We start from the raw sequence: 22,239 nt of genomic DNA, 5'->3' as shown, positions 1-22,239 counted from the left end.
CTTAAGGAAACTGAGGCAAACAGGTTAAGTGACTTGCTTGGGGTTACACAGCTAGTTAAGTATTTGAAGCTGGATTTAAATTCATGTCTCCCTGACTTTAGGCCTAGGGTGCTATACACTATACCTAGCTGCCCAGAAAAAAATAACTCAGGCTTGTTCAAAATAAAATATAAATAACCAAATGGTTCAATTTGTTATCACTCCTAGGGATCAAAATCCAGTTCAGCAATCATCTATTAAATACCTATTATGTGTAAGCCACTGTCCTGGACAGTTGGAGAGACAAAGACAACAATAAAAATCTCTTCACCCAAGAGGTTACATTTTGTTGGAATTTTGCGCTGAAGAAAATTCTAGTGTAGCATCTCAGACACTAGATGACAAATGGAGGAAGTCCTTTGAAGGATAACAGCCCTTCTCACTACCCTTGGAGCCACAGCATGTAAGCAATTTCTTCTTCTGCCTAGACTGAGATCAATTCTGATGTTGGATAATAAAATTTAAAAAAAACACTCTTGTTTCAAATTTTATTATCCAGCTGGGCATGGTGGCCCAAGTCTGTAGTGCTTGCTGCATGAGAAGTTTGAGGCTAGTAGATCACATGAGTTCAGCAGTTCTGAGCACAGTAGGACTAAAGCCAAGTGTCCTCACGAAATCCGGCACCAATCGGGTGACCTCTCTCCCATCCTCTCGCCAGGTGCAAAGCGCTACCAGGATGTACAAGGATGGACAAAATGGCCTAGACTGGTAAATGAAACAGGTTAAAACTTACATACTGATTAATATTGCGATCTGGCTCATGAGTAGCTGCTCTACTTATAGCCTGGGCAAGATGGAGAGACCCAGGCTCAAAAAACAAAAACAAACCCCGACAAACAAATATTATTATCCACAAAACCCATTAGGTAGAAACAGCAAAGATGCCTGAATTCTAATTGGTCTATGTCGTTACAGTTGTATAGTGGTAAAAGGAATGGATTACTGAACATCTACAGGGAATATATTACATTTTTTCCCACAAATAATTCTCTATGCTTCCTCTTGCCACTGTAGAAACAGCTGTGGCTTTGGCAGAAACCTTGGTGTTTCTTGGAATTAGCGTGGTCACCTCTCAAGCAATGCATTCTTTCAATTCAAAAGTGAGAACTAGGCAAATATATGATATTTGGGGGCATAACATTTCTACTTAAAATATGTGTGGCTGGTCTAGTTCCTCACAGCCTCTTCTGTGTTGGTGCCAGAAATTAGTCACAGACCAAATGCCCAATCAGCCTTTGTAAACTTATGATTAGCTTCTGACTAAACAAAGCATGTGTTTGTAATGAGGATACTCACTTCACAAGGATGCAAGTTAAAGGGTTCATAGTGACATACTTCACAAAGACTTTGAGAACACTTTCTGTTCTTTGCAAATAGCAGTTCTACCAAATACAAATGCTACATTTGTTCATTCACAAGGGAGATGAAAGCATTTCTTTCGATTGTAAAAAGTGGAGGTGGGGTTCAAAGGTAATCTAGGGCTAAAGTACCCTTTATTTCTGCTAGTGGAATTTGGCAGTAAACTTGGCAAATAAATATTATTTTAGAATTTTAAACTTTAAATCTAGGAAACTAAGGATGTTACTCATAACTAAGATGAATTATTTGGGGTCACCCATCAGTAATTTGATTGAATTTAACCTTTTCTAAAGCCTCAGAATAAAGAAGAAACTACCATATCTAAAATTAAATATTTTGCAATTCAATTCTTGTGGAATTACAATGTCATAGAAATCATGGAAAAAGCACAGGACTGTGACTCAGGGGTCCTGGTTCCAATCTTACATCAGCTATTAATGAGTTTTGGGACCATGAACAAATAATTCACCTCTCTGGGCCTCAGATGTCTTATTTATAAAATTGGGATTTTGAACCAGATCTCTAATATTCCTGATAGTTTTAAGATTCTGGGAGTCCATTTCATTTAGAATTCATAGCAGTAATCCTCCATTTGTATCCTTTGAGAAGCTCAAGGTTGTAAATCTTCATTACTAATGAGTATATTTTAAAAATAAACATACTTTTGTTAGTGTCATATTAAAATTCCATAACTCAAGTTATAATCTGGGTAGGGGTGGCTTCACAGTCAGGCATATAGGTGGTGTGACTTGAGGGGCAACAGGAAATATTCCCCTAGACAAAAATACCAGACCCAATCAGTGAATTCCTAAGACTAGACACCTTTGTACCCCTTTAGCTTTTTACTTTAGAGAATCAACCATTAAAATGGAAGGTGAGTCACTAAAGCAATGATCAGTACCTCAAGAGGGATTAGCAAACAAGAAAATAAGCATCTTCCATAAAGTGCATAGGTATGGGTTGGATGGGAAACCTAGAGATGGAGAGGAGACTGACAGGAGAAAGGTAAAGGTACCCAAAACAGACTATCTCTTTCATCATTTGGGCTAGGACTGTCTCAGAACGCAAAACCTGGATTCTAAGGCAGTGTAAAGTGGCAAAGTGAGAGTATCTACTCATTTGGAAAATTTCAGGGAAAAAAACCCACCAAAATAATCCAATGATATGCCTTAGTTAGTTGAAAGCTTATTCAAAAAGCATTTCAGATGCAGAATTAAATGTCCAACATCCATTATTGTAAGGACTCCAACAAAGCATCATCCCAAATTTTCAAACATTATATTTACAGGATGTCAAAAATCTGGTCAATTTAATGAGGGAAAATATCAGTCAAACCAATTTCCTGCTAAGCATCAAAGTAATGAGTTGATTCAATGATTTTATTTTTCCATTTCCATAGTTTTTTTTATGATGTAAACAAAGGTATAATAAGTTGTAAGAACCTTTTATCTTCATAAAATGAACTCACATAACCTCTCAGAGTTTTAGGCACCTTTCTAAGATTATATCTATGTTGCAGAGAGGGCACTAACCTGCATGGAAAAGTGAATTTCTCCATTTGGAAATTATGCTAATGAAATCACAGATCCAGTCTCATCCAGATCCCAAAAATGAACTTGTACAGAGACCATTAGTTTTTAGGCCTCAAGCACTTGAAGTTGCTAATTGAGTTGAAGTGGTGGGAAATACAAAGATTTGAGGACCAGAATATTTTGGACCATTCTTTCCCCTCCCACTAACCCCATCCCTGCCCTAAGTACTAGTCACTTTTTAATTAAGATCACTCTTATTAAATCACATAAACTAAACAGTCACCATGTCCCAAGAGAATATGTTTCAGGCCTGTAGTGAGAATAATATTATAGTTTCTTTCAGAAACACGTTGATAAGCAAAATTCCCCAAACAACTAACAACAAAATAAAAGTACACCACAAACAAATGCAAAACAACCCCAGAAAACAATCTACCAAAGCAAAAAAAAAAACTTTTAGGCCTTGTGTACATTGAGCAAATATTTAGAACAATATAATGTTGTTTCACCTCATATACCTACTAGACCCCTTAACTACATGATATACATTAATATAAAATGAGTGTGTAGATCCAGGACTCCAGTGTTATCTTTGACTCTACCTCAAAACTCTTATCTATATCACTTTATCTGCAAACTTGGTGTAGATAGGCAAAGAGCGTCATCTAGCCAGTTGAAGGCTTTTGCTTTGAGTATATGACCTTATTTGTCATTTACATACATCAAATTGACAACCAATCGTAAGGCAAAAACAAAGCCTGTGGTCCCCCAAGGAGTGACTAATTAATCATTTTGGCCGATAACCTCCTTCTTGTATTAGGGCATATGGGCTTTCATAAAATGTTTCACTGGGAACAAGCCTCACTATTCAGAAACTACTGCCCCATGTACCAATTTATTCCTTTCTAAAACATCTGTCGGTCATTACGTAGACATGGCTAAAAGAAAAAAAACCTATAGAAAAAAGAAAAAAAATATTTCTTTAGAGAACATTCTGATTATGTATACTGTCATACTGTGTTAATTTGACCTTATTAAATATTGAAGGAGGCTATCTCAATGGGGAAGACATTAAAATATATAATTTTAAATTAAATCAATTCATCTTTCGTGGAATGCTGCCATGGAATATCCCAGATGCTAACGTTATCATAAACATCTATTTAGAAGAAAGATCATTTTTTCACATGTATCCTATCCTTTCAAATAGGGAGAGCCAGAAGCCAGAGTGAATCTCCTCAGAACAGATATTCTATACATATTCTGATAGAATATTTTAAACGCATAAAATAGAATCCATAGGACTAAAAAGGAAGCCAATTGTAATGAAATATATTTATCAAAATAGTTTTCATACATTCGTGGTACCCAGCTCAAGAACTCCGAGGAAATACCACATCTTTCCAGCAATGGTGGAAAATGAGACCAGAAAGAACTATGTCCAGTAGAGGAAGCCATGAAATTTAAATGTTCTTACATCAGTAAGGGAATCAGAAAGAGATGGAAGCATAAACAACACAAGAGACAAGAAAAACATGAAGTGCCTTATTTCCACAGCAGGTGATCCTTTCCCATCTTTTCTTGCTTCTTTTAAGATTAAAATCATAATACCGACTCTGTGGTGGTACAATAGAGAGACAATGCTTTGTGAATACTAGAGGCTCACCTAGGAAAACAATTTTATCCAATCACCAAGGAAATAAAAACATGGCTAATAAGGTGTGCAAAGTTTTATTTTAAGAATGCTCTTTTCTTTTTTTTTCAATCCAGTATTTAAATTTCTTTTCAATGTAATGTTTATTTTCCAAAGAAATGAATTCCATTGTCACAATAGGTAATAAAAATGAATTGTTTTGACTAATCATTTGCATAAAAAAGGGATAACTACTGGGAAGTGTAAGCTAGTCAGAGCTAAATCCCTAGAAATATACTCAGGAGATCTCTAGGAGTCAATGAAGAAAATCTAATCCTACCCCAACAATTACATAAAAAAAATACAGGGATCACATATGTGGTTTTTCAAGAAAAGATGAAGTAACTAGCAAGAATTTAAAATGATAACAAAACCTCTCCTCATCATTTGCAAAGAATTCTATGCAATTTAAGTAATTTAAAATTAGTATGTATATTGTTTTCCAATTCCAGTTCTAATAAGCAATTTCCATTTCTCTTACCAGAGGGAAAATTAATAAATGATAGAGTTAATTTCATTATCGAGGTCAGTCTTTTAGATATCAGCTTTGGAACAATGTAAGATAGAAAACATTAGTAAAATTGTAGAGTTCACATACAGACAACATTTGTAGAAAATGAAGCCACTGTTTTACTCATGAATCTTCATCATGTCTTGGTAGTTCAGTGGAACCCACACTCTGGCAGATCCTACCAAGTAATAGCTTTAAGTATCAGTCTGTTAGATGTCTGAGGACCAGCTTAAGTAAATTTGGGAAGTTTCACCATCAGAAGTTAGGCTACCAGGCAATGATTTTTTTTTAATATATCAATTCACATAACTGTTTACTAAGGCATGGAGATTTTAGGATCTGCATTGGTGGAAAAAGTAGCCATGCTGATAGAGTCAGAGATCTCTTTGAAGTTCAAAACTAAGAAATAATGTAAAGATGCAGTATTTCCCTTGGATGAGTCATACCCCACTCTCAAAGCTCTACTAATATAATTTCCATGAAAGGGACCATTAATTCAGAAGGATTGGTAACTGGCACCTATAGGTCACTGGGACTAATCAAGAACTAGCTAATATAAGCTGCTGAAGGAAACTTTAGAGAAGCTTAGGCATGCATTATTTCTCCACATCCATACAATGGACATAATAAATGAATAAGCATTTATATAATGCCTCCTATGTGTGATGCAAGACCCTGTGCTAAGCATTTCTTACAAATATTAACTCATTTACTCCTTCCAGCAAGCCTGTGAAGTAGGTGCAATTGATATTCCCATTTTACAATTAGGGAAACCGAGGCAAAGGTTAAGTAATTTGCCCAGGGTCATATAGCTAGTAAATGCCTGACCTTATATTTGAACTCAGGTCTTGACTCCAGGTCTAGTGCTCCAACAGCTGTGCTACTTAGCTGCCTAGTGGAAGATGGTACCAACTTAGATTTATGAATTTTTGAGCTTATCCTATTTAAGTGAAAAAATAATAGGAGGTTGAATGATTTTACCCTTATACATGTCAATGGGTCTGTAATCTCCTCAATATGGACTCTTCCTCTATCAATGCAGATTTTAATCTATTTGTACTTTTGCATTTTCTGTGATTTTTATACATGCTGTCTCACAAATCCTCTGTAGAGGATCTGCAATGGAAAGGACATTGAATTTGGAATCAGAAAACCTGGGTTCTAATCCTGGCTCTGCCACTTACTAGTTGTGTAACTTTGGGGAAAATCACTTATTCTCTTTATACTCTATTTCCTTACTTGTAAAAGGAAGGGGTTGGATTAGAGGACCAGTGAGGTCCTTTCCTGCTTTGAATTTAAATGATCTATGCAACGGGCTAGAGGACTTCTTCTTCTGTGTATTTTAAAATATATATACTAGTGCAGCATTTGGGAGGTCCTTCAGTTACCTTTCACTATTTTCATTTCCTAAAATATCACTTACATTTCTTCTTACACACAAGTCACTGATAATATGTTTCAACCTATTTATGCCCGCCACATGTCCTTCCATTGCCCTTTGGGTCATCAGCAATTTTGATTCTTCCAGAATTGTAGTGTTTCATAACTCATAGGCATACAGCATCATTGAGATAACATTGGCATGAAAAAAAATGGGTTTTTGTTTCAGGAAAAATCTAAGATCATTCAAAATGCTGCAAGAATTTCCAACATACTGACCCATTCCTTTTCTCTTATTTAATTTTGGTCCCAGATCATTCTGCAGTTGCCCATACAACTACATGTCATTACTGAGGTAATAAGTATTTTTCATCCATTTAGTTTTTCCTGTGTAGATTGTTACGGTCGGTTTTTTTTTTTTTTGAGTGACTGTGGTTATCAATGAGGAAGACAATCCAATCAGCAAAACATTATCCACAAGCAGAAGCATCTGGAGGACCTTACCACTAATAGGTAATCCTTCTTCCACATGGAGCATTTACAGGACGTTCTCTATGACAGCTACGAACACCTCTGGTATTTTCCTGTTTCATGACTTACTTGAAATTAGAGGATCAATGACCAAAGCTATTTCTGTGGTTACATCTTTCAGAGAATTTTATATGATCTCAACATATGCATGGAGTCTCCTTGTCAGAGAAGGGTTTTTAAGGACACATTTTGCTCTCCCGAGTAATTTTTTTTAAAAAAAATGAAAAAATAACAGACATTACAATTGAAATTTTACTTCCTTATCTTTCAGTCAGTTCTATGTCCATCAAGATGTGGAAATAATTTGTCCTTCTTATAAGTATAGATCATTATAATTAAGATACCAGAGATGAAAAAAAGTAGGCTGGTAGCTTCAACTATTCTCTCAATTTCTTTCTTTCTTTTTTTTTTGCTAATGAATTTTTCCATTTTAGAACACTGAGACCATTTCCTCTTTGACTTGATTTGGAGAAGCAAGAAAAATTATTGTTGCTGTTCACTCATTTCAGTCATGTTTGACTTTTCATGACCCCATTTGGGATTTTCTTGGCAAAGATACTGGAGTGGTTTGTCATTTCCTTCTCCAGCTCATTTTATAGATGAAGAAACTGAGGCACATAGGGTTAAATAACTTGCCCAGGGTCACACAGATAGTAAATGTCTGAGGTTGGATTTGAACTTAAGTCTTTCTGACTCCAGGCTTGGCACTCTATCCATGGTGCCACCTAGGGTAGTACTGTATGTTTATACTAAGAAACCATAAACAATTGTGAATACCCAAGTTATTTTGAGTACTACAAATACTCAAATCAATTACAAATGAACTGTGAGGGAAGATGCTATCCACCTCCAGAGAAAGAACTGATAAATAGAAATATGCATAGTATAGTTTCACATATATTTAAATATCTCTGTCAAATGTTGATTTTCTCTAGTGAGAGGTGGGAGGGAGACAGTTTGGAACTTAAAATGTAATGAAAAAATAAATAAAATAAAAAGAAACAGTAAGGAACTTAGCATCAAGTAGTGGGTGTAGGTGTGGCCTCAGATTCAAGAAGAGCTACTTCTCATATATATGGACTGTGTGACCCTGGGCAAGTAAGCCACTTAATCTCTCATTGCCCTCAGGAAACTCTCTACAAATAGCAAAAATGCAGCTGGTCTGTATTGGGAGAAAGAGCTACTTCATTGAATCATACATTGATGAAATTATAGCTATGTATATTAAAAACAAAGTCTCATGTGGAGGAGTTTCTTGATTCAATATGTTGGGAGACAGTAAGTTAGGTCTATTAGAGATCATAACATGTCTATAAGTAACACAATCTCTGTGCCTGCTGCGTCACTTTACAACACTAATTCTGAACATTGTGATTAATCTCAGCATGTTCCCTATGGTTTAATTGCCTTGATCTAGAAATATGAAAGAATTTTTAAATGAGAAATGCTTACTGGAGATATTACAGAGAATATTCCTAAATTAATAAGGTAGTTTTTTTTAAAATTCTACTCCAAGTGGTAGAAAATACAACTCTTTTCCTATAAAGTTAGCACATATTTGTCTGCTTAGAACCAATGACATATTGTCCAAACTATCATCTCAAAAAATGTTTCTGTTGACCCTTTTGAGTGCTATGTACAATTTCTCTTCATTGTTGTCCTTGGCATTTTCCCCTTATATCCACTACTTGCTGTGAAAAGAATTTTAGTTTGAATTGTGTACATGCTATACCCTCCTTCTCTCTCTATTACCCTACCCCCATTTAATGTTAGTTCTTGCCCTCTTCATTTTTAAAGCTATATACTCTCTCAGTTAGGATTGATTACATCATTTTTCTTTTTGCTGACAATAGCGCATCTTCAAGAAAAATCCTCCTTTTCCAAAAAGTTCTAGGATGCTAAAAACAAATTGGAATGATTTATTATCACAATTCACATTTCTCTTCCAGAATCACTGGTATCTCCAATGAGATCTTATGCATGATGGAAATGTGAAACAAAAAAAACCTCTCAGCTAATTTGAATAAGAAGACCAAGCAAGCACAACTGAGACATTGTAAACACATTTCATTTAAAAGCTTCTGCTTTAGTTTCACTTTATTTATATAAGTGTTGCATACCCCCTTCTTTTTCCATTCCTACTATTGCTACTGCAGTCTAGGCCATCATTACCAGAAGCTTGACCATGGCAATAGTCATCTGACCATTCTTTCTAGTCCCAGTTCGATTTACAACATTACCAGTTTAGTAATCTTCCATTTTGCAAATATCACCTCCCGTTCAAAAATCTTCAATGAATCCCCACAGCCAAGGGCAGAGGGGGGCAACCTGCAGGCTCCAGGCCACATGTGGCCTTCTAGGTCCTCAGGCGTTGCCTTTTGACTGAGTCTAAGTTTTACAGAACAAATTCTTTTATTAAGGGTATTTGTTCTGTGAAGTTTGGATTCAGTCAAAGGATCACACTTGAGGACCTAGAGGGCTACATATGGCCTCCAAGACATAGGTTCCCCACCCCTGGCTAAGAGCATATTGTCCAGAATCCTTATCCTGGAGCTCAATGTCTGAATGTCAGTTTACCATTCTGAAGTCACCTCTTATTTCCCTATACAAACCTTCTACTCCGAACTGATACAGTTATTCTGCCTGGATGCATCTATCTGTTCCTCCCTTCTTTTCCCTTCTCTTTTATTTATTTAAGTCTTCCTGGACACCTATGCATAGTATGGTTTCACATATATTTAAATATATGTGATTTAAGTATATGTGACTACCTTCATAGTCTAATAATTGTTCATTTCTATCCAAGTAGCACTCATGTGTTACTTCACAGAGTTAGAGACTGAGATGTTGAGTGATTTGTCTTAGGTGGTAAATAGTTTTGAATCCAGATCCTTTGTCTCTGAATCCAGAGTGTGTGTGTGTGTGTGTGTGTGTGTGTGTGTGTGTGTCTGTGTGTGTGTGTGTGTGTGTGTGTGAGAGAGAGAGAGAGAGAGAGAGAGATAGAGAGAGAGAGAGAGATGAGGATACCATTGGGGTGTTGGTTGGGAAGAGTCTGTTGGGTCAAAATGAAGGTATTTTTTAAAAGGGAAAAATACTTCACAATTTTCTATCAGCATTCAAAGCTTGTTAAAAAATGTTTACAAGGTTATTCTAAGTACCTTTGAGGGAACTAGGGAACAAATGTGGTTACAAGTTTTTAGAATTGACTATTTCCAATTTAGTTACAGTAATTAATCAATAGATAACTTCAGTTCAACAAAAATTTATTCAGTTCCTCCTAGGCTGGAATTGAATTGCCACAATAGTCTCCTTTTCCCTATTTCTCTAAGAGAATACTTCAAGTCATTTTTAGCAGCTGTGTGTTCTTATCACTAGGGTTTAACTGTGCTACAAGTAAAACCAGTTATGAAGACAGTTTCATGCCTTCAAGTAGAAAATAACGTTAAAACATATCTGTATTTAAAGTATTTATGAGAGTGAAATGTTACATAATAAAGATGAATATTCCAATGCCCTTGCAACTTGAATACATTTTTTTCCAGCTCATTTGAATCTTGTAGTTTTGTCTAATTGTATTTATTAACTCCTCAATAATTGTGTGATTCCAAGAAACAGCCCATTTGATCAATGGCATTGACTCAGTGATATACAGCAAATAAAAAACAGAAACGTAGAGGAACCAATTTTTCCCCTGTCTCCCTCACTCTCTGTCTGTCTCTCCCCATGTTGAAACGTCCTTTCTATTCTTTTATGGCCTTTCTTTTACCATGCTAGCAGTCTCTGTAAGCAGAGCTTTTGTGTGATACAGTATCAAAAGCTTTATAGAAAAAATGGATTAATTATGTTCACTGCTTCTCCTTTGTTTATCCTTTCTATACTTGCAGAATTTACGCAGACCAGGGGAAATGCATGTCTAATCACAAATGCAGACTATTCTTCTATGCATTTCTTATTGTAACTTGCCACATAGTTAAAGGGCCTTCTCTACTGATCAAAAAAACAAAAACAAAAAACAACTTCCTGAGATTAGTTTCCACAAACACATCTTGTGTGTTTCTATTATTTGTGAACTTGAACCAAAATTGCATCCTCCCATAAAATTTGGGGTGTAACATGAAAAGTTTATATATTAATACACACATTTTCTTCAGAGCCATATAATTTTTTGTTAATTATCAAATGTCAGATAGGATCTCTTGCCTTCCATGAACACTGAACTAGAAATGCTTCTGTCACTGGACACTTATATTTCCTGTCTACTTGTCTGTATTCCTGAAAGGGAATGAGCAACTTTTCATCCATGTAGTCTTAAGAGAATCAGAAACTCAGGGCTTGGAAGTTTGGAAACAAGCAAAAGAATTGTAGTGTCTGCAATAAATGAAAGCAAAAATGCACTCGTGTGTGTGTGTGTGTGTGTGTGTGTGTGTGTTTGTGTATGCACATGTGCATGTGTTTTGGGAGGTGATGTAACACTCTCTACTTCCAACCAAGAACTAGAATTGCATACATCTAAGCCTTTGCAAGAATAAGCGCTGGACAAAAACTATAACATAATAAGAAAAGTTGTATCTGTGATTGAAGCAGATTAATAATGAAACAACACTAGTTTGATGACAAGAAGAGGGTACCAACTGATATAACTAATTTCATCAAATAGATAACTGAGTACCTGAATGAGAATCCTTTAGACAACATTGCTCACAAAATATCCATCGCCTAGCCTTTGCCCAAAGACTTCCAATGAGGAAGAATCCATTATCTCTCAAGGGAACTTATTCTATTTTTGGATCACTCTGGTCAGTAAGTTTTTCTTACAGTGAACTGAAGCCTGCCACTCCGCACAACCCTTCCATAGAACCTAGTTCTATCCACCTTCTGGAGACAAGCAGTCCTGAACATAGTTGAAGATAGTTATCCTATTCTACCCTAAATCTTCTCTTTTTCAGGTTAAACATGCCCAATTCCTTCAATCAATCCTTGGATAGGAACTTAAGGCTATGTCTATTCTTTTTTTGCTCTTATCTGAGGGCACATTGAGCCTATCAAAGTCCTTAATAAAATATGGTGCCCCAAACCCTATACATGTTCTGATGAGGACAGAGTAAAATGGGACTATCATCCTTGATCTGTACACTGTGTCTCTCTTAATACAGCCCAAGACATCAGGGTTTTTTAGTTGCCATATCACACTGGTGATTCACATTGAGCTTGTAAATTCACCCTAGTCTGTTTTAGTCAAACAGATATCGAGCCCACCTTGAATTTGTGAAGTTGACTTCTTAAACCAAATGTAAGACTTTTTATTTATCCATATTAAATTATAACTTTTTTGCCTCAGCCTGATTTCCTAGCTAGTTGAGATATTTTTGTCATTCAGTGTGTTATCTATCCTCAGAATTATGCTTGATGAAATTGCAATAAGTATTCCATCTATGCATTTATCCAATCATTGATAAAAATGGTAAACAGGATGAGGCCAAGGACAAATCATCCCAAGGGCACTCTCATAGAGACCTTCCAAGTTGACATCAAGGAATTAATAGTTACTTTTGGATATAGGTATTTTCAGAACTCTGAATTTACCTAACTGAAATGAATGAATTAATAGTTATTCTTTGGGTCTAGTCATTCACCAAACTCTGAATTTACCAAACTGTATTGAAAACAGAAACTAACTATATATTTGGATACCTTTTTCTTCCTCATTTAGGTTATTGTGGTTCATAATAAGCATGTTGGTAGCTTTTTCTAAAAAACTAAATTCTAATAATTGAAAAAGAATTAAAGTGATAAAATATTTTGAAGAGACACAAAACAGTATTATCCATTCAATTCAGTGACTTTCATCTGTAATTTCTTTAATTGATAAAGTCCCAACTGAGTATATAGTAAGAGAAGACTATTCATATAAAATCCTTTTCCACTTTTATTTTTTTTCCAGTCATTCCATCCATACATAAACGTACATTTGTAAATGCCAAAATGTGATTGGACTGGCAACTTAAGCACTGCTGATTAGAGAACACCTCAGGTGCAGTCAGGGCATACGGCTGCATCCCAGGAACACATTAATCAACACATTCAAGGAATGCATTAATCAACACTGTGGCATAGTCTGGCATGCTCCATTGTTCAATTGTAACACATGAAAGAATACACAAAGCATGAATCTGAATGAGAATTTCTACAACGTTACTGGAAAAAAAAAAGTCTTCTCAGGGTTTTATGTACCATATCCTACTCAACCCTTTCAAAAGACATTGTTCTCTCTCATAACCCTAATAAGCCTGATTTTGTTTTCTGAATTATTCAACCATTAACTATCTTTATAGCTAAACTGTTCATCAAAAGTAGAAATATTTTCTACCAGTGTGAATATTTAACTTCATTTTTTTCTTTGCCTTCAAAAACTAAAGGCATGATTTAACTCTACAGTTACATGTGATGGCTACCTTTGACACTACCTTTAAAAACTAAAGATTCACTTCAACCTCCTGCTCTTTTCAGGGTTTCATTTGCTCAGTCCCCAGATAAACCTGCAGTCAGAATCTAATCTTTTCAATGAGCAGCCATGGATGAAATGTCTAGATGTCGGGGGGAGATGACAAGACACCCACATAGCACACATGCCTACTTTTAGGCATAAACTAAATGTTTATGCCTATTGGTGGCCATGTCAAAACTTGAGTCTACATAGTCACTTAGGCTTATATATGTATGCTTGTCTTTTCTCACTAGGCTATAAATACTCAAAGGGTTTAGGGAGGGAAGGGAGAAGAGGATAAGTATTTAGCACCTACTATGTGCCAGGTACTGTGCTAAGTGCTTTACAATTATTAACTCATTTCATCCTCCCAACAACCCTTTGAGGTAGGTGCTATTTTTATCCCCAATTTATAGCTGAGGAGAGGCTAACAGAGGTTAAATGACTTGCCCAGGGTCACATGGCTAGTAAGTGTCTGAGGCTAGATTTGAACTGAGGTCTTCCTGACTCTAGGCCCAGTGCTTTATGTACACCTGCCTCATACATTATTGGTTTACTCCAATTAAATAAATGTTGTTTGTGCTTAATAAATACTTAATTTTGAAAATGCAGGTATATTTAAAGGCAATGTGTCCTAATGGGTAGAGAGCTGGCATCATAGCCAGGAAGACTTCAGTTGAAGTCATTCCTCTGACAAACAGTGCTTGTGTGACCCTGGGCAAGTCACTTAATGCCCAGTGCTCTAGGAACTCAGTTTACAAGTTGAACAGAAGGTGCTGATTGGCATTGGTAGAGTTTCCTCTCTTGGGAGTTCCCTATGCCAATGAAATCATCTGTCCAGCACCCATCCCTAATATTGATACAACAGATCATTAGAAATATTAGCCAGATTATACTTCTAAATGATATTAAAATTAGAGCCATCTATAACTTCATTTTTTATAAGTCTTTCACATAAAACGTAATAATTTTGATATAGAACCATCATGAAGGACTGATTTGCTAGCAACATATTCTCTTCTGACCTCAGAAAACTTTTCAAAAGCATAAATAAAAATACAACATTGATAACATGTCAGTAGAGTGGCATTAGTAGAATATAAGTTCCCTGAGAGAAGGAGCTATCTCATTTTTGATTTGTATTCCCATGTCTAGTACAAAGCTTGATACATAGCAGACAATTAATAAATGTCTAATGATGATTGATCAGCCACAGTAAGTGAATGTACATCCAGATAGTAGACATTTTCAAAGATCTTAAGCACTAAGAACCAACCATCATTTACAATACATTTACTTATGTAATTCTCCCCTCTCCCTTCCAATCGCCCCAAATCAATTTTTAAGCATGTATTTTCTCTCCAAACATAGTCAGGGGAGAGAGATGGGAATTATGCAAGAAAATTGATTGCTGCTGCCACTATAGGTATAATTTCCTTTCTGGCTGAACCTCTGATGGGTTGTTTAGAAGAGATGAAAAGTGTTGAAGAGTGAATTCTTAAGCAATATTTAGCATGACAGAGACATTCATATCTCATGAATTACTCTTAAAAAGCCTTCAAGGGGCAGCTACAGCTGCTGACAACAAAAGCATCCCAATCTGGGGGGCTGATGTATATATATATGTGAAATAATGTGTATGTGAAATTGCATGGAGGTAATCTTCAAAATTCAGGGGACAAGGCATGAACTATATGAATAAATACAATATATTATGTACCATTAGCTTTTTGAGTGGAGAGACTTTGTTTTACTCATCTTTGTATGCCTTAAAATCTTGGCATGTACAATGGTCATAAATATAAATCTAGGAGGGATCTTAGAAGACACCCACTACAATTTATTATTTCATGGTTGAGGAAACTGAAGCCCAAAGTCAGAATGACTTGTTCAAAGTCATATAGATGAGCAGCGGCAGAGATGAAATTTTAACCCAAGTCCTCTGACTCCATGTCCAGTATGAGTTCCTTTGTACTTAATTAATGTTGAATTAAACCGATCTGAATATTTCTTGAGTGAAAGAATGAACATTAGAAATTGAGAATATGCTGTCGTGACTGGGCAGGGCTGAAGAGAGAATAAATTCATAAATTTTTAAAAATGCTGATTCAGGTTTTATTTCTTTTTAGTTGACTGATGCAAGTAATCAATAAATCACTGAGATGATAAAGATCCCAGTATTATTTTGTACAAATTTAGAACCAAGTTTCAATGTGCATTAAGACCTAATCATCATACATTATCATCTGGAGCCACAGCCAAAACATTGATAAGTATCAGTGTAAATGATACCAGAGTAACAATCATCTGTGTAACCATGAGCAAGTCACTTCATGTGTCTAAGCCTCAGTTTCCTCCTCCGTAAAATGAAGGGGCTGGACTACATGACCTCTAAAGGTCTGTTCTTAGTACTGAATCCTATGACCTTTCCTTTATGTTAAAACTCTTTCGTTTCAAACTTTTGGATAACAAAACTGATTCAAGTCTTCATTGTTGGATTTAATTACACACTATTAATTCTCTTCATCATAATATATTGTTTAAATGCCTTAAGTTGAAACAACAAAAACAAAAACATCACACCATGATAAAGGTTTGATTCTCATCAGTGAAACTCATTATTGATGAAGTATAAGCAAAACAGATTTTACAATGATATTGATTTGCTACTCAGGATATAATTTCTCTTCTCCTCCATTCATACATAATATTTACTTGGGAAAGAGAAAGTCATATGTGTTTTGCCAAAAAGAAAAACTCCATTCCATCTGCAATAAGTACCTCTAGCAGTGAATCAGATTTTTCTTTTCAAAGACATTATATAGATTAAATTTTAAAGTGTAACATGGATATTCTTTCTCTTCAGGGTAATGGACAAAGAAGGAAACCCATAACATCAAATTCAATTCAATTCAGCAAACATTTATGAAGTCCCTAAAACGTGATAGGGATAGAAAGATTAAAAAAAAAGATGTAAAAAAAAAGATGTCAAGGAAATTACATCTGTGATGTGGGTGGGGGATGAGGATAATATATAACAATGCATAAGTAAGAATAATACAATGTAGGGAGTGATGGGGGCCAAAAGAGAGATCCAAAGTGCTCTAAGAAAATTTGAGGAAGAGCTAATACTTTTAGCTAGGATGATCAAGGAAGGCTTCACAGAGAAGGTGGCTCTTAATTTGAACAGTGAAGTAAGACAGAAATGAGGATGGACTGTATTCTACACATTGACATGAATATACAGAGGACAGGAGATAGCATGCTAGATCTGGGAAACAACAGGTAGTCTAGTCTGGTTGGGATGTAGAGTGCTAACATCCAAAATGAGGCTAGAGTCAGATTATGAATTAAGTTAAATGTCAGGTTAAGAAGACTGCATTTAAACCTAGAGGCATTTTTTTAAAATCATGGTGTGACATGTCAAGACTTCTGTGTCTTAGTGAGATTATGGTGCTATCTGTGTGGAGGATATATTTGAAAGGGAAAAAAACTAGAGGCAGGAAGACCCGTCAGGAGACTATTACTTAAAATTGCTATAGAATGTATAAAATATTTGGGAAATTACCTTCTAAAATATACAAAATAACCACATAAATACAACTACAAACAAGTATTTACAGAAGTAAAGACAGACCTAAATAATTGAAAAAATATTAATTACTTATAGGAAGGATGAGCCAATATAATAAGGAGACGTATGGTAACAGGAGGCAGCTGGTGGCACAGAGGATAGAGAGCAGGGAGTCAGGAAGACCTGAGTTCAAATTTGGCTTCAGGCATTTACTAGCTGTGTGAACCTGAGCAAGTCACTTAACCTCTATTTGACTCAGTTTCTTCAACTATAAAATGGTGATAATAGCGCCTACCTCACAGGGTTGTTATGAAGATCAAATTTGATCATATTTGTAAAAGTGCTTAGCACAGTACCTGGCACCTAGGAGGTGCCATATAAATGCTCATTCCCTTCCCTCATAGCAAAAATGACAATATTATATAAATCTAAATACAACTAAATATTATTTAAATGCTTATTGATTTAATGTCATACCAATCAAACTACTAAAAGATTACTTTACAGAACAAGAAGAAATTAAGACAAGAAACTCAAGAAAAAATAAGGGGAAAATGGGATTGAAGGTGGCCTAGCAGTGCCAAATATCAAACTATACTTTTGTTGTTATTGTTGAGTTGTATCCAACTCTTCATGACCCCATTTGGGCTTCTCTTGGCAAAGACAGTAGAATAGTTTTTCATTTCCTTTTCCAGATCATTTTACAGAGGAGGAAACTGAGGCAAACAGGGCTAAGCAACTTGCCCAGGATCACACAGCTACTAAGTATCTGAGGACAGATTTGAACTCTGGAAGGTGAGTCTTTCTGATTCCAGGCCAGGCACTCTATTCACTGTGTCACCTAGCTGTAGTAGTAATATTAAAGTTGACGAGGATGGGACTGATATTTTTATACAGAAAAAGATTGTAGGAAGATCTGCAGGTCCCATCCCCATCAAAAACAATTTGATACTTGAAAAAAAAATAGATCAATCAGTGGACTAGATTAGGTACAGAACTTACAGAGAAGTAATTTTATCTCATGGTCTAGTATTCAATAAATATAAAAATGCCTGCTACTGGAATAAGGGGTGGGATGGAGGGAAAACAGATTTCTGTTGATTAAAAAAGAGAGAGAGAGGGAGAGAGAGGGAGAGGGGGAGAGAGAGAGAGAGAGAGAGAGAGAGAGAGAGAGAGAGAGAGAGAGAGGCAAAGGTATTACAGATGTGAAATGTTACACACACTTTTAGTTAAGGTCACTGTATTATTAGTTTTATTTAACTGGTTTACTTCATTATAAAGACCATTCAAGAAGTGGGAATGATATGTAAATGCTTGTAATGTAAAAACAAAACATATCAATAAAGCTTTTTTTTCTAAAGTAATAGTCCAGATGAGCTGTGAAAGGGATTTGAACAAAAGGTGGTAGCAAGATAAGCAGAAAGAAGGGGGCAAATGCATGAAATGTTATAGAGTGGAATGGACAGGACTTAGCAATGTAATTGGATGTGATGAAGGATATGGAACAGCCAAAGACGTTCCCAAGGTTTTGAAGCTAGGTATCAAAGAGGAACAAGAGTAGGGCAGTTAGGAATTGGGACAGGTTTGGGGGAAATCAGTGATTTAACAAGCATTTATCAAATATCTGTTACGCATCAGAAACTCTTCCTGGCACCTAAGATACAAAGGAGAAAAAAGAAACAGTTTTAGCCTGCTATTCTATCTGGGGAGACAAGATATACATTCATATGTATATTAAAAATAAATCCAGTGCAGTTTTGGGAGGTACTGTGGCTGGGATGGGGGGAAAATCGGAAAAGGATACTAAGAATTAATTCTAAGAGGTATGGCTAAGAAAGGAATATATTCCAGGCAAGGAAGAAAGGCAGTGAAAGTTTCTATTGGGTATGAAGCATTTGAGATTCTAGAAGGGCAGCTATGTAGAAATGTCCAGCAGGAAGCTGGAGATAAGGAAGTAAACTTCATGGAAAAGATTTGAGCTGGAAATGAAAATTTGGTAGTCATAAATGAATATATGGAAATGGATAAGCTTACCTAGGAACGAGTGTAGAAAGAAGAAAATCTAGAGCAGGTAGGAGGCAAACAATTGAAGAAACAGTGATCATATGATTTCAAAGGGCATCAAAAAGGCCCCAGTGCCCACTTAGTGGCTATTGCCTGAAATCTTGCCACTAGCACTTCATCACTTTGGTGTATGGTTCTCTGGAGGTACAAACACACTGTGCTATCAAAAAAAAGGAAAAAATGAGCCTGTGAGATAGTGACTTTGTCTACTTCATAATTTTGACTGAAGCTGGCTCTACTCAGAAGTCTCACTACTGTGGGAAAAGCTACAGAAAACTCTAAGGAGTTAGCTACATAAAAACTCTCTGACTATCGAGTCGAAGGTCAAATCCCTGAATAGCTTGGGCATGTCCTGAATAGGAGCAAGCTTCAGAAATGCTGAGAATAGCAGCAAGTCACAACAAAGTCGGGTCATTGTATTGCAAGGGAAAGGAATGGAGAAGACACCCAATATTTAGTTTCGACCAGATTAAACCATTAACAGAAAGAAAAATGAGACATTTTAGTGGCTCTGCTGGTGCCTAACAGCCAAAAAGTTAATTCAGTAGCCTTAAAAAAAAGGCAAGTCAAAATGATCACAAAACTAGCGGGCATTCAAAGAGGTGGAATTGTACTTTATTTCACTTGTTATTTCAGAAAAGAGGTTTTAAATCCCATGTCTCTCAAACAATAAGTAAAAGAGAAAATAAGGTACTCAGGCCAGAGAAACTCCCTTAGAGACCAGAGAGGTAAATGCCATCGAAAATGGGAAAGCATCTGCTTTAGGACCCATTACTGCTATTACTGCTAAAGGCACAATGCAATTCTTTATACCTGTTCCTCTTTGCTCTGGAAAGTTTTTTTTGGTATTGCTTTGTTTTGTTTTTACTTTTCTCTATTAACTGTCATTTGTAAGTCACCAACAGGGTACTGCTCTCTTTCCATTACTCTGAAGTATCTCATAACATATTAACTTACAGCTGAGAGACTAAGAAAAACTGATCTATCTCATTCTAAGTACTAGTATGGTATTTTAGAATATTGTGAGGTAATTTTACCCAATAACAGTAGGGAAACTTTTTCATCTTCCAAATAATTCTATTTGAATTGACTTACCTATACCTTGCTCTAAAGGGCACTCCTGTTAATTAAAGTGTTTCACATTATAGATATGTCTCACTTCATGCAGTAAGATCTTTCTTGAAAAACTGTATATTCAGGTTTAAGCCTGAAAATCAAGCCATAGGTTCAAGCCAAGAATCATAGGTTTAGAGTTGGAAGGAACTTTAAAGTTCATCTATGCTATCCTTGTCAACTGAAAAGACATACTTCAACACTTCAAACAGCCGTGGTTTTATCAATGTGGGTCGTTCTTCCCCCATATAGACTGTTAGCACTCCAAGCCTCAACAGATCATTTAAATGAATTATTCCAGAAGGAAAAAAAAACATGACTTGGTGGTCAACATTCTGGTGATGAGCTCCTTTGACCAAGGCTATTCCTTGGACCAGAATTGTACTCTGACAAGGGGCCTGTAAGAACTTTCACAGTTTGGCAGCCTTTAAGCACTCAGGGTCATCTCCATGCTATGATGGGATATTGGAGTAGGACTTTAGTGGAAACAACGAAAATATTTATCAGTTTTGCAATATGAAATGTCTGTGTCTCTTATGAAAGGAGACAAATACCTATATTGCCTACTTTGCAAAGCAACATTACTGGTTTCTTAGGCTTAATTGGTAGTTTCAGAACAGTTCTAAATTCTATCAGCTGAATAAATACCATTAAAACTGAGTAACTCATATGAAATCTCCTTTGATACCCAATGGAAATTGTAAGCCTATTTTGGTGTTTGACTCATTAACTTTTTAAAAAATCTAAACATTACCCCAAATAAAGGATTTCAGGAGAAAATAATATGAACTAATAGTTTAACTATCATAAGATCTTGAATGCTGTCCAGTTTCTTAGTTCAAAGTTTATGAGAAATTCCCTTAAGAGAGCTGGAGACATAAAAAGGTATAGGATGAAATGTCTGAACAATTACTCTCTCTCTCTCTCTCTCATAAATTCCATTAGACAGACATCATTGTTGAAAAAGGCTGTATACAGTTCTCTGTAGCATGTTCTAGATCTCCAAATAAGATTTTCTTCCCCATACTGGCAACAGATGACTATCAAGATGGCACTGAAGGCCTACCAATGCTATCTCTGTTTTAAAAATGGGGGAAGCAGAAAGCAAAAATAAAAGCTAACTTAAAAAACTTCCCAAATAGACTTTTGAACTACCTGACCTCATTGTGTGACTTGAGAAAGCATGTAGACAGCAGTATCTCAGAAGATTTTTGATATGTATTTGGTAGGGGAAATGACAACACACACAATTCTTTCCTCAGTCAAATAAATATGTGCTTATAAATTCAATCTCTAGTTCCTAAAGAGGCATATTTATTTACTCTTAGAGTTTCTGCTCTGAGTTCTGTTCTCTCTGCAAGTTTCACATTTCATGGTTTATTAAATCAAATCTTAATAGGAAAAGATATGGAGGGCTGCCTTGTTTTCCCCTGGAGATTTAATCTACAATCCAATAAACAGCAAAAATCGATGGTTTTGAGTTTATAGTCTTGTACTCTCATCTTAGAGCTTTTAGATGTGAAAATGTAAGTAAATATGAGAATAGGACATATCACATTAATAATAAATACAACCAAATTGTGCCATCTTACAGCATTACACCCTTCTTCCATTACTGCTTTTTTTTAAAAGAAGAAACAAATTCCTACCTTGTAAAATGGTCTTCTGGTGTAAGATGTTTTTTTTTTCTTTTACTCTTTTATGCCATAGGTCTCTTCAGCAGAGCCCTGTGAGTTGAGAAGCAGAAGATATAAATGTAAGCCAGACATTTACCAGTCAATCATATCTGTCAAGATGTTAACTTTGACTTGACTCCCTGATGGGAAACAGCAATTAGGGTTGTAGCCCTGGAAGCAAAGACAAACTGTGAATTAAATTTGCCAAAGCATATTTCTTTGAGTTAAATTAAATAAGACAGCTGAAAGGATATAAGAGCTGATTAGAACTGTGTTGCCATTA

At 35.8% G+C, this 22,239-nt stretch overlaps 1 protein-coding gene across 1 annotated transcript in view; it reads right to left on the bottom strand.

Annotated features, from left to right (window-relative positions):
• NRCAM (neuronal cell adhesion molecule) overlaps positions 1-21,966 on the bottom strand; it is a 151,603-nt gene extending 129,637 nt beyond the window's left edge. Inside the window, exon 1 of the mRNA XM_027838633.1 lies at positions 21,930-21,966. The gene's annotated coding sequence lies outside the window, so the exon portion shown is untranslated. The remainder of the gene's footprint in view (positions 1-21,929) is intronic.
• Positions 21,967-22,239: the final 273 nt, after the last annotated feature.

The sequence above is a fragment of the Vombatus ursinus genome, unplaced genomic scaffold, assembly GCF_900497805.2.
Source record: "Vombatus ursinus unplaced genomic scaffold, bare-nosed wombat genome assembly UNPS02014830.1, whole genome shotgun sequence".
Taxonomy (NCBI): domain Eukaryota; kingdom Metazoa; phylum Chordata; class Mammalia; order Diprotodontia; family Vombatidae; genus Vombatus; species Vombatus ursinus.
Note: the sequence above shows the minus strand (reverse complement) of the source record. Positions and strands in the feature narration are given on the sequence as shown.